The following is a 16,740-nucleotide window of genomic DNA, read 5'->3' on the forward strand; positions in this document are numbered from 1 at the left end:
TGTACATCTTTGATGTTACTTATGTACGTTACCTAACCTTCATCCAAATGATATCTAAAACTGTATCTTCTTTTTTTCCGTTAGTTCATATTCTCCTTCTACTTTCTACTTTTTGTCTACTTTTCTATTCTTACGTATAATAAAATTCGTCGGTCCTAGCACAATGATTCTATTACAAATCTTTCATTTTGTCATTTACGTATATATATATATATATATATATATATATATATGTGTGTGTGTGTGTTTAATCAAACTATTTAATCAAACGTTTAACATAAAATGTTTCTTTTTCGTAGAATCTAATAAAAATTTATTCGTCATATATAAATAAATAGATATTTGTGTTGAATAGATAAAATAAAAAAGGACAAATTTAAATGCGATTCGTGTAATCGAGAATCATTGGATGCGTCCCTGAGACGAAGAGAATGGGATGAGGAAGGGAGTAAGCAGCCTCCGCACTTCGAAGAAGCTCGGTCCAGAACTAATCGTCAAAATATATAGTAAGCGCTAGTATGAGGGTAGAAAGGCCGCCCGGGTGAAACACCTGCTCGATTTGACAAGATACCCACCGTAGCCTCCTCCTGCACAACAATAATAACACAAGAGATGAAGAAGAAGAAGAAGAGGAAGAAGAAGAAGAAGAAGAAGAAGAAGAAGAAGAAGAAGAAGAAGATGAAGAAGAAGAAGAAGAACGGATGCTGGGCTATACTGGGTAACGCAGAAAGATTATTGCAAGACGTAGAACGCTGCGAGCGATGCTGCCGCTACGAGAGCAAGCTGCAGCTTTAGAGTATGTATGTGTATATGTCTGTATATATATTCTTATATATGTGAGACGGAGAGAGAGAGAGAGAGAGAGAGAGAGTTATAGAGCTCGTATTATACTTAACTCGTCGAGCCGGTATACTTAAATTTCCTTTGCACGCACGCATACCGGTCGGTGGCGTACAAGTGAGCTCCTATCATCATCATCGTATGAATTTTTTTACTTAAACTCCAATCGAATCAACTTTTTTAAAATTACATTCATTAAAAAGGGGAATCGGACTTGATTCGAATCACACTTTAACTTAATTGCTTTCTACGTTGATCGAAATATTCGAAAAAATTGTATCCCTTCGTAATTGTTATTTGAAAGATATTATTATTATTACTTTATTCGTAAAATAATTGCAATTTGACATTCTTTTTGTTTGTCAAATTTTTAATTGAATAAAAAAAAAAAAAAAAGAAAAGAAGGAATCGAAATTTCGATATTCCTATAAATCGTAAAGAGAACGTAGAGGATATTTAGGAGAATTGAAGGGTATAAAGGGAGGGGAGGGGTACTACCAAGGCAAATAGCCCTTGGCGATTTTCATAGTCGCATAGTTCGAACACTGTACGTGTGCCACGCGGATACGTTTATTTATTACGTCTGTTATCGGGTGGCTAGCGGTAAAGTCGCTCCCTTATTGTGCTTCGTAGTGTCTATGTGGCAAAGATTAACCCATAATTGGTTCATATATCCTGCAGGATACACTGACTTATGACCTGCATTACTGCACCGTAATCTGTATGCACTCGAAGCAGGAAACGCATTCTGAGAGATACGTTATGTCATTAACGTCGTGATAAAGATATCCTGGTTGAGCAATATTTATCACTTTTGTTATTGTTATATACATATGTATGTGTATATGTGTGTGTGTGTGTGTGTGTGTGTTGTGTGTGTGTGTGTGTGTATAAAAAGAGAGAAAGAGAGAGAGAGATATATATAAGAAGATATTTTAAAGAATGTTAGCAAATAATCCTATCGCAGAAAGTAATTATAATAGTTAAGTATTTATCTTAACACCTGTTACATCTTATCAAGACTAATTTGAGACTAATTAAAATTATCGATATATTAAAATCGAATCGAAATTCAATTACAATAGAGAGACAACTCTTTACCAGATCTATCCTTCTTCTTTTCTTTCTTCTTTCCTTCTCTTGTCATAATGACAGATAGATCTGAAGATGAGACAGAGAGAGAGAGAGAGAGAGAGTAAGAGAGAGAGAGAGAGAGAGAGAGAGAGAGAAATAGGTCGGTTAGAATGGTCATCGTCGAGGTATTAAGAAATATTATGAAAATTGTTGGCGGCTTTCTAAAAGAACTCTTTTTTACTCGCATCATTTTTTTGTTTACTCGAAGCACCTCCTTAAGTTTCTTTGTGACGTTTCTCGAAAGAACGTTTTGTGGAAGTAAAAGAGAATCGCTACGTCGTTGGTCAAGGGACGAGAGGATGAGTGAGTGAAAGGGTAAGGGCGTGGATAATAGATCGAAGAATCATCGGAGAATATTATGGGAGATATAATAGTATACATACATACGTACATACATGTATATAATGTATATATATATATATATATATACTCTTCTCTCTTGCGGCCGCTCTTCTTCCCACCTTCCAGGTGGTCGCTGCTTTCCATCATGTGAAGCGTTCAACGTTTGCTCGCTGGACCGTACCATTTAATCTAGATTTCGTGCGTGAAGAAACTAGACGTAGAGGTGAAAGAAAGAAAATATAAATAAAGTAATCGTAAGAGATCTTCTTGTCTTATAGAAAAAAAAACAAAAAAAAAAAACAAAAAAAAAATCGAATTTTCAAATAAATTAAAGGGGGGGAAAAAAAAAGAAGAAAAAAAGAAACAAAAGAAATACACAAATTCATTTGCAAATTAATCCTACGTACTATATTATCTTTATTTAGAACTATCGATCGAAGCTTCATTTAATTAACAAAATAAATAAATAAAAAAACAATTCGATTGAAAGAATTATATTCATAAAAATATATATTTATTCTCCTTTAAATGATACATACGATATGCTATAATTCAAATTAGAAAATATCCATTCAATATCATTACAATCTAAAGAGTATTGACTATTAATTAATCTACAACGTTTATTTTTATGTTATGAAAACAAAAAGAGAAACAAAAATGTTGTTCTTATTTTTCTTTTTTTTCTTTCTTTTTTTTTTTTTTATTTTTATTTTTTTTTTTTTTAAATAAACAAGACTTTTGAAAAGTATATCATACAGTAGTATAAACAACGTCATTCTTCTAACTATTTAAAGCATCACGAGGATTTCTCTCTAACTCGATATATCCACAACGTTACGCTCACAGTCATCCGTATATATCCGATACATTCCACGGGCGACTTCCGTCATTGTTCTTCCGTCCCGTAGAAACATAAGTTCCGTAGTATACATGTACATACATATACGTATGAACGTATATCACAATACAATTCTCTCTCTCTCTTTCTCTCTCTCTCAATCTCACTCTCTCTCACTCTCTCTCTCTCTCTTTCTCTCTATCTCTTAGTTTCTACCTCCTGGGGATTTTAAATGGATTTCGAAGGAAGGGGTGCGGCAAGAATTAAATGCCAACTAGACGGAGACAGTGTATACGGGCGGGCGCGCGCGCGCACCACGAAATATCAGGGGTTGCACGAAGTAAAAGAGAAAGAGAAAGAGAAAGAGAGAAAGAGAGAGAAAGAGAGAGAGAGAGAGAGAGAGAGAGAGAAGATAGGAGAAGAGAGAAACGGTACCGATAGAGGGTGAGTAAGAGAGAGAAAGACAAAGACAGAGAGAAAACAGTAGGTTGCAACAGCTTGCCCATAGTTCAACGCCGGTGGAGTTCCGTGCTTGCCGTGAATTTCAATGCGGTTTACACGCCGGGGCCATATTCTTCGAGCTGTAAATTGCTCGTCCAAGCGAATCACATTCGTTTCCTGTCTCTCCCTGTATCTCTTCCACTTTGTTTCTCTCTCTCTCTCTCTCTCTCTCTCTCTCTCTCTCTCCTTTGTTTGATTTCTATCTCTATCTACGTTAGTTCGTCTTTTCTCTCTCTCTCTCTCTCTCTCTCACTCTCTCTCTCTCATTCTCTCCTCCTTGCAAGATCGAGCACTTTAATCATTCCGTAAATCCGACTCTGAGCTTGGACAAATGTCGTGTTTAGACGAATGTTAGGTACGATAAGCCGGTCCAGAAGCATATCGGTTTTTCTTCTTCTTTTTGTTCTTTTTCTTCTTCTTCTTCTTCTTCTTCTTCTTCTTCTTCTTCTTCTTCGCCTTTTTTGTTTTCACTTGAAAGGTATATAGTACAAGAGGAAATAAGAAAGATTAATTGTTTCTTTATTTTCTTTTTTTTTTCTTTTGTTTTTTTTTGATCAGAACACAACACACAACACACATAAACACACATATACGCCCACACGCACAAGCAGACATACAAATGAAAAATTAACGTTACGAATAATATGATTTTGAAAAATCTTGGAGAATGAACATACATAAGTGCCGTTATGGTTGACCGATCCAGGGCCAATATCTCGTATAGATGGATTTACGACATTTATCTTCGTACTTGAGCTGAATTTTACGTTTTCCTTCCGGCTCTTGTCGGATATCTATCTAAGCACGTTTACGCGTCATCTATCATTTTACAGTTCGCCCGTCTCAAGCCACACACACATATTATAACAACTTCATAGTCTTCTTCTATGTCCTACAGGATGATCCAGTCTACCGGAAATACGATTATAAGGAAGAAAAATTTGTGACTTTACGTTACCATTGAAGCTTCGGGTTTTATCTTAATTGGACGATATCAGAGCTCTTTTGATTTTTTTATACAAACTAAACCAACGTCGATATGACATAAAGGAAGAAGAAGGAGAAGAAGAAGAAAAAATGAAAGAAAAAAAAAGAAAAGAAAATAAAAATAAAAGAAAATAGCTGGTAATTTGATTTAAAGAAAAATTTAATTAACTCAAAACGGACGTAGAACGAGAATGTCGTTAATGGAAATCGATGCAGGTGAAAGTTAATTGTAATGTACGTTTCTCGTTTCGTATTGTTAGATCCAGTTCATAGTCACCCTTCCGTCCTTCCTCCCTCTTTCCTATTTTCTCTCTCTCTCCCTCTCTCTCTCTCTCTCTCTCTCTCTCGCTCTCTTTCTTTCTTTCTTTCTTGTCCTCTCTTAGAAATTAAACTTGGTATCATAGATCACTAAACAAATAGATCCTTCCTCTTTTCTCTCTAACAAGTGTACACACGTAGACAATGGCTTACCGTGAAGAGTATTACCCAGTGATAGAACGAAGATCAAACGTTGAAACAAATCGATCTATCGATCGATCGATCGATCAGTCAATCGTTCATTCGTTCGTTCGTTCGTTCGTTCGTACGAATTCAAATGATTCCTCCAAATCAAATAATCAACATTCTAATTTTGTCGCGAATAATAGTAGTATCGTAGAATGTCTAATCTGATCGTAGAATAAAAGAGGAAGAAAAAGAAAAAGAAGAAGAAAAAAATCCTCTTAGTTACTTCATACCTTGGTAAAAGAACTGTTACATAAAAAGAAAGGTAGGCTCAGCCTGTTTCGTGCAAACAAATCGCTCTTTCGGCTGAACGAACGAACGAACCGGTTCTCGCACTCATCGTCAAATCCCACGCAACTAATTCTCACCTTTTCTTTTTTTCCCTCATCAAATTCTTTCGGAGATTACCAAAACGATACCTTTGAACGGCTTTATTATACCGTACGATATTAATATCATTGAAACATCATGAAAGTCGAGGAATTATTAATTTTTCACTGATACAATGAATAATCCAAATAATATTATAGATATTTAAATATCAATCGATCGTGTACCGTTAGAAAAATCTCAAGAATTTTAACAGGAAATCAAGATATTCATTCGTCGCGAATCAAACGATACGTTTCTAGTTGTCGATATCCTGAAACTAACATCCTGAGTTTCTCACTGTCATTTGAATACCTTAATCCATCAGGAAGAGAAGAGAAAAAAAAAGAAGTGAAAGAAGAAGAAAAAGAAGAAGATGTAGATAGGAATAAAAGTATAGAGAAAGAGAGAGAGAAAGAGAGAGAGAGAAAGGTGTATATATATATATATATATATATACATAAAGATTACGTGGTTGGCCCAATGACTAGAATCGAGCCACGCCTAAGCAAGCTCTTATGCTTTCACAAGAATATTAATGGGTCGTTCGGTGTGAGAGAAGCTTTACTTGGACGAGTCGATCAGAAGTATACGCGTGGTTATATACCACGAAGAGGGGAGAAAGAAGCGTGGCGGCTTTGGGATGGAGGAGGCTTTCTCGCTACCGCAGGAGAAGAGAAACGTAGCCGTGGGCTGAACAGGTTGTCCTCGTCCTCTACCACCTCAACCTCCTTCTCCTCCTCTTTCTCCTCCTCCTTCTCTTCCTCCTCCTTCTCCTCCTCCTACTCCTTCTACTTTTCTTCCTTCTTGTCTTTCCTTGCTCTTGCTATCCTGCGGCTAAAGCCCTCTACTCTCTTTCTCTCTCTCCCTCTCTCTCTCTCTCTTTCTCTCTCTTTCTCTTAGTAGCAGGTCGAGATGGTAAAAGGTACGGTAGGAAAGGAGCAAGAGCGAGATAGAACAAGAGTAGAGAAGAAAAATATTAAAGGGAAAAACAAAAGCCGAAAGAATATCCAGGTAGACCCTTTGTTCCCTGTGTTTCGAAATTAATGGTTGGTGCCTCCGCTGGGACCCTCGAGGAGAAGACGATCATTTAATTGAGTCGAAGCCGTGCACGGCTCGCTGTTTCCTCGCCCATTTTACGTCCAGGACATTATACTCTTCTTTTGCTTCTCTTTTTTCTTCCTCTCTCTCTCTCTCTATCTATCTATCTATCTATCTATCTATCTATCTATCTACCTATCTCTCTTTTTTACTCTTATACCTTCCGCAACTTTTCTCTCGACTTCTCTTACATCGGCACTACCACCTTCGCATCTTCCTTTTCCTTCATTTTTCTCATTTTGTTGAGAAACAATGTCTCTTGATACCTCTTATATAGAAAAAGACAAGGAAAGAGAAAGAGAGAAAAAGGACATGCGGCAAAGACGAATTTACGCCGGTCTACATTGCAGCTGCCGTTAAACAAATTTTCCGGTCCATTCCCACGGTAGTCGAGCATACAGATTTGTTTTGATAAAGGCTTCACGGGCGCGAGAGCATGCGAGAGAGTGGTCTCTTTCTTTCTTTCTTTCTTTCTTTCTTTATCTCCCTCTTTCTCTCTCTCTCTCTCTCTCTCTCTCTCTCTCTCTCTCTCTTCTTTTCTCTTTCTCTTTCTAGGTGCACGCGGCCGTGATTTATGGCAGTGCTGATGGATCTGCCAGCGGACAAACGACTCGATCTTAAGAGGAAAACGGAATCTCGGGGGCGACCACTTGATCTATAGTTTCGTGCCTGAGTATACTTTTTGGTACGAACAAATCTATTTGGGCTTTCTTTGCGTGCGACCGACGAAATTCGTGATCTCTAGACGAAATACAATTCGAGTATTTATTCGTCTATTAGATGTCTCTCAGAGTGATATATACATATATATATATAAAAAATGTCTCGGAAATAATATTTGCCTTTTGCAAAAAATTAGATTAGATTAGAGAAGATTTTTTTTTATTTTTTTTTCTTTATTTAATACTTTTTATCGCTATCGAAACGATAAGTTTTATTTTTCATTATTAAAATAGTTATGATATAAAATATGTTATAACAAATTTGTAAAATTATAAACGCTTTAACATACTTTGTCCATTCATATAACATTGTATCTGTTGTATAATAACATAAGCACGTTCTTGATGGATAATATTTATGACCTTGATCGTCAATGTTGAATGACATAAATGATTTACGCGTATACGCTCAGTTTGTCTACTGTGTCCGTACAGGTGTTTCATTATTCAACAAATAGCGATATACACTGAATTATTTAAATCAGTATACGGGCTGGAATTATGATTATGGTGACATCGATTTACTTCTCGCCATTAGTCTATTGTACATTGTACATATACAATTAATATGTTTTTTTATTTTACAATTATTTTTCTCTTTTTCTTCCTTTCTTTCTTTTTTTACGTGATTACAAATTTCCTGTTTTTCAATCGACAATTTATTTTCTCTCTCTCTCTCTCTCTCTCTCTCTCTCTCTCTCTCTCTCTCTCTCTTACTGTTTTGTTTCAGAAAATAAAATCATTAACTCGAAACTTTTCATCGTGGACATTTTATTTTTATTTATCACGATTGGTAAGTATAGCGAATTGGTAACTTGAAGGCTCGCATCGTTGAACAAATGAAATGTAAACGAAATCGTTGATCGATCGGCATAGAAACACACTGTGGACCCACCGAGAATTGAAACCCGGAAGGAAAAGTAAATCGATTTAGGTACGAGTTACTCTTGTTACCTGTGATTTGGCTCTTCGAAAATGTATAAAATTCGGGAAAAAAAGAGAGAGAGAGAGAGAGAGAGAGAGAGAGAGATGAGATTGAATAGTACAAGTACAAGGGGAAAGAATGGAAAACAAAAAATTTCACTTAATTTTTTGTTATGCTCAATCGCACGAAAACGTTTCATATTAAACAAAATTCATTCTTTCTCTCTCTCTCTTTCTCTCTCTCTCTCTTTCTGATTTTAAACTATTCTCTATCCATGTGGTATAAAAATCGATCGTTACAACGCATTCATCAGAAATTCTACGTATCCTATGTATAAACGCACGTTACTCGATGAGTCGAGATAATCGAAACTCCACCGCAACGAACGAGTTCGCCGACGTATTCCAGAAGTGCTAGCCGTGTTCGAGTACAACGGAATTTTCGTCGATTTTACGATCGTTTTACGAAAGTATCGGATGAATTATACCTTTTCGACGATAAAATAAAGAAAGCAAAAAAGAAAAAAAAAAAAAAAAAAAAAAAAAAAAAAAAAAGAAAAAAAGAAATAAAAAAAAGAAGAAAAAAGAAAAATGAGAGCAAAATTCGAAATTACAATTTCTCTGTAGAAAAGGATGGTTAGAATTTTTTAAAATTTTTGAATTGGTTAAAATTTTGAAAAAAAAAAAAAAAAAAAGAGAAAAGAAAAAAAAACTATTATATACTCTCTTCGAAAGAAAAATTCCACGCTATCTTTTCCAATTTCAATATGTTCCAATGATATTTCTTTTCAACTTTATCTTTATCACGATTTCTAAAAGTTAACAAGTTAAAGTGTAGATCAGGCAATAGTTCGAGATTTCTAACGGCAATAAAAAGATCATTAGGAACGGGAATACGCAAAAGGAGTACCACTGAGTTTTAAAACCGCTAAATTACTTGAAGCAAGCAAATCGAGTGCCGATCGAAATCCATGGTGAAGAAAATCTAAAAAGAAAAAAAAAAAAAAAAGAAAAGAAAAAAGGAAAAGGTAAAGAAAAAGAAAAGAGAAATAGGGAAAGAGATTGAGAAAGAAAACAAATAGGGAGAGAGATTGAGAAAGGAAAAAAAAAAAAAAAAGGGAAAGGAAGTAGGACATAGTAGATCAAAGAGATTTGTTAAATCAGCACGTAAAAAGGCATTGTAGAAAGGTATTTGATTGTATTAAAAGAAGAGATAATCGAATCCTCTTTCGTGGCTTCTAAACGTAAGATACTTTTCTAAACAAGGAAATCTCTCATTTGGCGATAAATCGGTGAACTCTGTGAGAGAGGCGTGAGCGTGGCCCGTGCGATTCAATTACCCTTGGTTGGCCGTTCGCTAAATAATACATTCCAATTTTCCAAGGATATTAACCCCCTCGAATGGTGAGGCCGACACGAGCGCATAACCAAAGTTGGTCCAGTGAATAAATGATTTTGTTGAGGTATGCGCGTGCGCAAGTTCTCTCTCTCTCTCTCTCTCTCTCTCTCTCTCTCTATCTATCTATCTATCTTTCCTCTCTTTCTAGGATTTGCGTTCGTATGCAGAATTTGCGACGGGAAGGGTCCAGCAACGTCAAGTGAATTAGTTTCTAGCGTTTCCTAATTTAACGCCGAGCATAAGAGCACCGTGCACTCGAGTACCTAACCACAACGAGAACCAATACGTTCCACGTCCTTTATTTTGCGTTTCAGTTTATACGCGCAAGACTTTTCGGATGCTTGCTGCAACGAGAGAGAGAGAGAGAGAGAGAGAGAGAGAGAGAGAGAGAGAGAGAGAGACAAAATTTGGTTTCTCGGTAAAGACCGATAATAAATCTTCGCTTAATTCGCAGTCCCATAGTGTCGTTCAAATGGAAATTACGCGAACGAAATCGATAATCGATCCTCGATCGATGATAAACAAGAAACGTTACAATGTAACAAGTGGGACAGATAATTGATGCGCGATCAGTCACGAATCGCAAACGCGTTTGGGTGATTAATGCGCGAACAGTTACAGATTACGGGATTTTCTCTGCATATATATGTGTGCGTCTGTGTGTATATATATATATATATATATATATATATATATATATATATATATATATATATATATATATATATATATATACATGCATCTATATATGTATGTGAGAGTCATCTATGCTCGTACATATTCGTTTAAAACTTCTCTGATCGTTTTATACATAGAATAACGAACGAGTACCAGATTGACTCCTAATCTAAAACTTTTTTACCATTTTCGATTCGACCGTACGACTAATCAATAGATTACATCGTACAACAGATTTTTAATACGCTTTTATTACACAATTATAGACAGGTAACATTCTTTCTCTTTCTCTCTTTAGATTCATAGTTAAAACTTTTCATTCATTCGACTTTCAATCGGGTCCACGTGTAATTACGGCACTGGCAATTTAAAATTTTACATTTTAATCTTTCGAAAAACACACGGCGCATTATTCGACGCGTTATTGCTCCATTCTCTTTGACGTCCCTATTTGTTCGAAAACATTAATGAATATTGGAAAAAATAAAACCATCTGTACGTGGCTTTTCGTTCGATGATACAAACGTTTTAATAATCATCGTTTCTCCAAAAGGGGATAAAGAGAAAATGAAAAATGCGTCACTTTATTTTAACTACATTTCAAGATATTTTTTTTTCTTCCTTTTTTTCTTTTTTTTTTTTTTTACTTTTTTTTCAAGATATTTTAACTTCATTTTTCAATACTCTCGTGATATTTACTGTACTAATTGCCAATTAGAAAATTGCACTTTCCCTTCAAGTTCTTATTCCCTTCACGTGATTGATAAAAACGAAAGAGACAAATCAGATATATTGTATTTGTATGTGTGTGTGTGTGTGTGTGTGTGTGTGTGTGTGCAACTCTCTTTCTTTCTCTCTCTCTCTCTCTCTCTCTCTCTCTCTCTCTCTCTCTCTCTCTCTCTCTCTCTCTCTCTCTCTCTCTCTATCTCTTTCCTTTCTTTTTATTATTTTCTGAAAGTTTTCTCTCGGAGATGAAAAAGGAAAAAGGAAAAAGTAAGAAAGCCAAGCACGTTATAAGAAAATGATGGATCACGGTAAATCTTCTGCCAAAAAGTATCGCGAAAAGCTAGACAAAGTAAGTAAGTAAAGGCATAGGAGGTGTGGGAGGATGAGTATCGAGTTACATAGGGAGTTGCAAGGGGGTGACAAGAAGACCTCTTAACCGTCGACTTTATGGCTTCGTCATTCAGAGAATATACGCCAAAAGGTAAACGTTTATTTAGAAGATATCATCTTGGCCTTTCGAGAGTAGCCTGCAGAATTCTCTTTCTCTCTCGCTCTCCCTCTCTCTCTCTCTCTCTCTCTTTTTATCTCTCTTTCCCACTCACGCTTCCTCTTTTTTTCTTTGGACGAGCCGATCTCTGCCCGCGTGTCGTAAGTAATCCGAAGGAGAATGTTTACCAGAGAAAGGGGCGCGATCGTAGATCGCATCTAATCCGCCTATGAATCGCAATTCTTTTTCTTTTTCTTTTCTTTACGTTGCTAACCTTTCAAAGGAAAAGAGAGAGAAAGAAAATGGCCTTTTCAGACTTTTAGCAAATACAAGAGATCTTTATAAAAAAGAATTACCATGTAGATAACTTTCTTTTGTTAGCGATTAAAAAAAAGAAGTATCACGTTTAATACGATTTTTACAAATATATATATATATATATATATATATATATATATATATATATGTGTATACCTTTCTTATCTTTATTTACATTATTAATTACAGATTCTTATCGATGCTAATCCGAATTAAATTAGTTTCTCTAAAGACGAAAAAAAAATCGTTGGAATTTATTCTAAAAAGTAGAGAATGAATCATTAAAGAAAATTATAATAATACTTTGAGAAATTTTATTTTATCGTTAAAGAAAAAGATATAGGATAGATGATATTTAAGAGAGAGAAATTGGTAACACGATGAGGTCATGTACATAGACATACTCGAAGAATTCCAAAAGTAGATATCGTTAAAATTACGTTGCTCGCAAGTTGCAACAAGTTTAGCTTATCGCGTGGCCGCCGGACATCTGGTGAATTTAACTATAAGGTTTTAACATTGAGAGCTTACTTGCTACGCATAGAAACGAACGAACGCTAGAACGAACGAACGCACACTTGAATTCGCCTTAAAACGATCGAGACTGTACAAGCTGTTGCTATCGTGGAATATAGCCAATACAGAGAAAATCACATACATATATATGTATATATATATATATATATATATATATATATGTGTGTATACATATGTATGTATGTATGTATGTATGTATGTATGTATGTATGTATGTATGTATGTATGTATGTATGTATGTATGCACGTAACACATACATACACGCGCGCGCGCACAGATACACACACATATACGAATGAAGATAATGCAGAGAGAAAGGAGAGGTATCACAAGAGAAAAAGTCGAGTAGATATATAAGAGACCTTGTGTAAATAAAAGAGCGAGAAATACCGTTATAGGTGCCTCTGCCAACATCCTCGTTACATGCTCTTGATCTTACCATGTTTTTACATCGAGTTTTCTTACATTTTTCGAAGGCAAAATCAACATGTGATTTTCTTCGAAACTCTTCGAACGATATACAATGTTTATTTAATATTTTTATGATAATACAAATTTATTCAAATTTTATTTAATGATATCATAATTGATTTCTCGGATATATATCATTATATATATAATTTGAATATTTATTATTCATAAGACAAATATTAAAAATTATTAACTCTTTCTTTTATCTATAATGATCTTTAATAAATCTTCTTTAATACTATATTTTCTAATTGAAAATCTTAAGAGTAATCATATAGTACAATTTACCCTGCGTATTCCTTTCTCTCTCTCTCTCTCTCTCTCTCTCTCTCCTCTTCTTTCTCTTTTCTTTCCTAACCCACCGCTTGAATATTAAGTTAATTAGAGGTTACCCCAGACGGATTATAAGAACGAGTCGACTAGTAGTTCTCAAGGTCAAATCTAAGAGTCACCGAGGTGTGACTTGTAGCAACTCGTTTTAAATTGCTTCGTGAGAGGATGATCGAGAACGATATTCGTCGGTCCCCTTTTTACGAGAAGGGGATCATTTTACCTATAGTATAACAGAACACCATCTCATTCCTACTTCTTCTATGCCTAAAGGTATACACCCTCGAATCTTTTTGGAGGTTCCAACGATGCTTCTATAAATATAAGAGGATCATTATTTCGGTTGCGTACGCCGCTGGCACCTGTCGTGTGGCTTCGCTCTTGGAAGGTAGCAGTCTTAGCGAACGGCGCTTAACTCGAAAGGACTAAGGGAGGTTAAAGTGAGGAGAAGGAGGAAGAGAAGGAGAAAGGAGATAGAGGGGAAGAAGGGGCAGGGAGGAAGAGGGGGAGGAAAACGCGGCGACTCCTTCTCTGGAGAAGCTCGAGAGAGACCGGTCCAGGAATCCGGGGCCACGCTTACTCGCCAGTGTCTATCAACCTTCGTGTAAAGATTTTTACTATGGAAAAAGAAATCTTTCAAGAAAAAAATTAAGAGAGAGAGAGAGAGAGAGAGAGAAATAAGATTCATAACGTACATGTTGGTATTTATATATATATATATATATATACGGGCGCGCGAGCATGTATGTATGTGTGTGCTGAAGGATGACGAGTACTTTTCATCTACTTACTTTTTCACGAGTTCTTCGTCTCTCGAGCCATTATATTGCATAAAAAAAACCATGAATTTGAGGACAAATAATACAATACTTGGTCAAGAAAATATATTGAAGGTTTATTTGAAAATCTAATTTATTTGAATAAAGAGATAAAGAAATGTATATATATATATATATATATACATGTATATTGTTTATATATATATATATATATATGTTGTTTAATTTGATGTAATTTTATCGGACATTCATCGTTTGAGAACCGAAGCCTTTTAATGAGAACGTCCGTTCCAGGTGTCCGACGGAATGCACTTTCGACGTATAACTCCGCTTGTCTTAACAAGAAGGCGAACTACTCAACGAAACTTTTCAGTGAAGCCCACCAGAGAATTCTTCGATTTCTTCTTTTCTCTTGCTGCTACGTCTTCGACTTCTCTCTCTCTCTCTCTCTCTCTCTCGCCCTCTCTCTTTTTCTGTCTCTTTTTTCTGAGAATGTTTCTTTTCTCTTTCTCCCTTCTTTTCTTTCTTTCTCTTCTTTCTTTCTTTCTTTCTTTCTTTGCAATTTTTTTCTTCAAAGAATGCTACTTTCTCAGAGTTCTCGCACATTTTTGCCCTTATCAGTAAACGTTACGATCTAGTTTTCAATTGATCTTCGAGATTTCTATTTCTTCATTGTAACAATAATCGAAAATTAAATGGTATATTTTTGTCTAAAAAGAAAATGACGATTTAATAATAGAAATTTTTAATTTTTATTAAAGACAAATGAAAATATTTTATCTGGCATATGAATCGATCGAAATCAAGATTTGTAATATTCATGTTAATTGGCGCACATCGTATTTTTGAATATTTGTGTAATAAATAATGCTACGTTCGAAGTTAACGTTATAATTAATTATAAATTATATCATGTTCATAGCTAAGGAACGTGTTCTTTATCGATAGAATTTTAGTAGAACGGAAGAATCGAAGTTCTTTTACGTAAACTCTGTATAGCTTCGTAAACGAAGGGAACGCTGTCTACTGCAAAACCAGTTATAATATATCGCACGGAAGTCGCCTTTTTGCATCTTATTCTCGCGCTGTCGGCTATTCCAAGTGGATGCGGAAAACTCGACATACATATATACAATCGCAAACAGTAATTCGTTTCTCTATACCGAGATTTTCTTTCATAACGATATATAATAATCCTTAAAAACTAGCCTCTTAAATAATAATTTTCCATTCTCTATAAAATATTTTAATTTGAAATTTTTCACGATAGAAATGATTTAAAATCAATTAATTTTGACAATTTATTATCTCGATGAAGAATTAAATGAATATTTTATAAAAAAAAAAAAAAAAAAAAAAAAAAAAAAAAAACCACCGTCATTTTGTTTACATAACACTTTTATAATAACAAAATTGTCAAATTGTTTGTGAAAAATTTTCTAACGATAAGAACGAACGTTATATCAAAAATGAGAAGATAAAAACAACCTTATCATCGTATCCAATGGATTGAACTAAGGTGCCGCTGTAACTCAATGTCTTTTTGTTTGAAATACCAAAGAAATTATGTCGCAAATACGAGCAACTCAAATTGGATCGTCGATCATACTACGAATTCCTCGTGATCGAGAAAGACGATCGAGAAAAGTCAATTTTCTTTGTAGTAGGTGTACTGGTCGGTACGTTTATGGTTTGTTAGTGCGAGTGCATTCCCCCTTGATGCTCTGCACAGAGACGTAATAGACGGCGAGACGAGATCGAGAAGGATTGGCGGCCTGATTACGGTCGACGAACATAATGGAAGTGAATGTTTCGATATCTCTATGTCTTTTATCTCGCCGCAGAAAAAAAAAAGAAAAAGAAAACAAAACTTCATTGAAATAATCCGCACAATTAGAGATTTATAACATGAATGTTCGTAAAATCAATCTTGCAAATAAGAGAAAATAAAATAAAAAATATAATTAAATTCATAGAATATATTTGCTCAATAATGGGGAAACCCATTTATTATGATTTCTTTGAATGTAATATTATCGAATTGAATCATACCAATTTATTATTTATTATCTTCATCGATTAACTTGGAATGTTATTTAATTTATTATTACGTTATCATTAGTAGAGAAAGAAGAAACGTGAATTTTGTAAAAAAAAGAAAAAAAAAAAAGAATAGAAAAACTAGTCATCGTAAAAATAGTAATAATTCTCTCGAGAAAAACAAGTCTCTCGATAATCTATCAAGCTGTCTATTTTTTTATTTTTTTTTTTTTTTTTTATTTCAGAAGCAATATGAGTTAATCGTAAAGGTAGACCCGTCTTTTGATGAACGCCGTAGACCGTTTTCACGGATCGTCCCTTTCGAATCGTTGCGTCACGCTGAATCGTAATCGCAGGTCAGGTGAGTTGAGAAGAGTTAAAAATCATCCTGTGTGTATCTATATAACCTGCGTGACGATATCAATTAACACGTAAAAAGTGGATTTATCGTGGACACGAAAGCACAGTTTACGTTGCTGATCATATTGCTAAAGTTTCCTCGATACCATTGTTGGCAATGTTTGAAGAGTCAAACGCTTTCGTGCATTTGTATTACGATAACTCGAGTTTTATACGATGGATAACAGTTTACTACGATGTTAATTCTCAGCCAAGCATACTTTCTAGTTTGCCTTGTAAACATCAGGAAGAGAGATCGATAGAGAATGCCTAGTAATTTAAGAATTATCAGAGACCCGATCATGTTCTT

At 35.0% G+C, this 16,740-nt stretch overlaps 1 long non-coding RNA gene across 1 annotated transcript in view; it reads left to right on the top strand.

Annotated features, from left to right (window-relative positions):
• Positions 1–7,962, top strand: part of LOC124949317 — an 8,349-nt gene extending 387 nt beyond the window's left edge. The window contains exons 1-4 of the long non-coding RNA XR_007101045.1: positions 1–23; positions 356–796; positions 4,557–4,879; positions 7,175–7,962. The exon at positions 1–23 is cut by the window's left edge and continues 387 nt beyond it. This is a non-coding gene — a long non-coding RNA (uncharacterized LOC124949317). The remainder of the gene's footprint in view (positions 24–355; positions 797–4,556; positions 4,880–7,174) is intronic.
• Positions 7,963–16,740: the final 8,778 nt, after the last annotated feature.

The sequence above is a fragment of the Vespa velutina genome, chromosome 5 (assembly GCF_912470025.1).
Source record: "Vespa velutina chromosome 5, iVesVel2.1, whole genome shotgun sequence".
In the NCBI taxonomy this organism is placed as follows: Eukaryota; Metazoa; Arthropoda; class Insecta; order Hymenoptera; family Vespidae; genus Vespa; species Vespa velutina.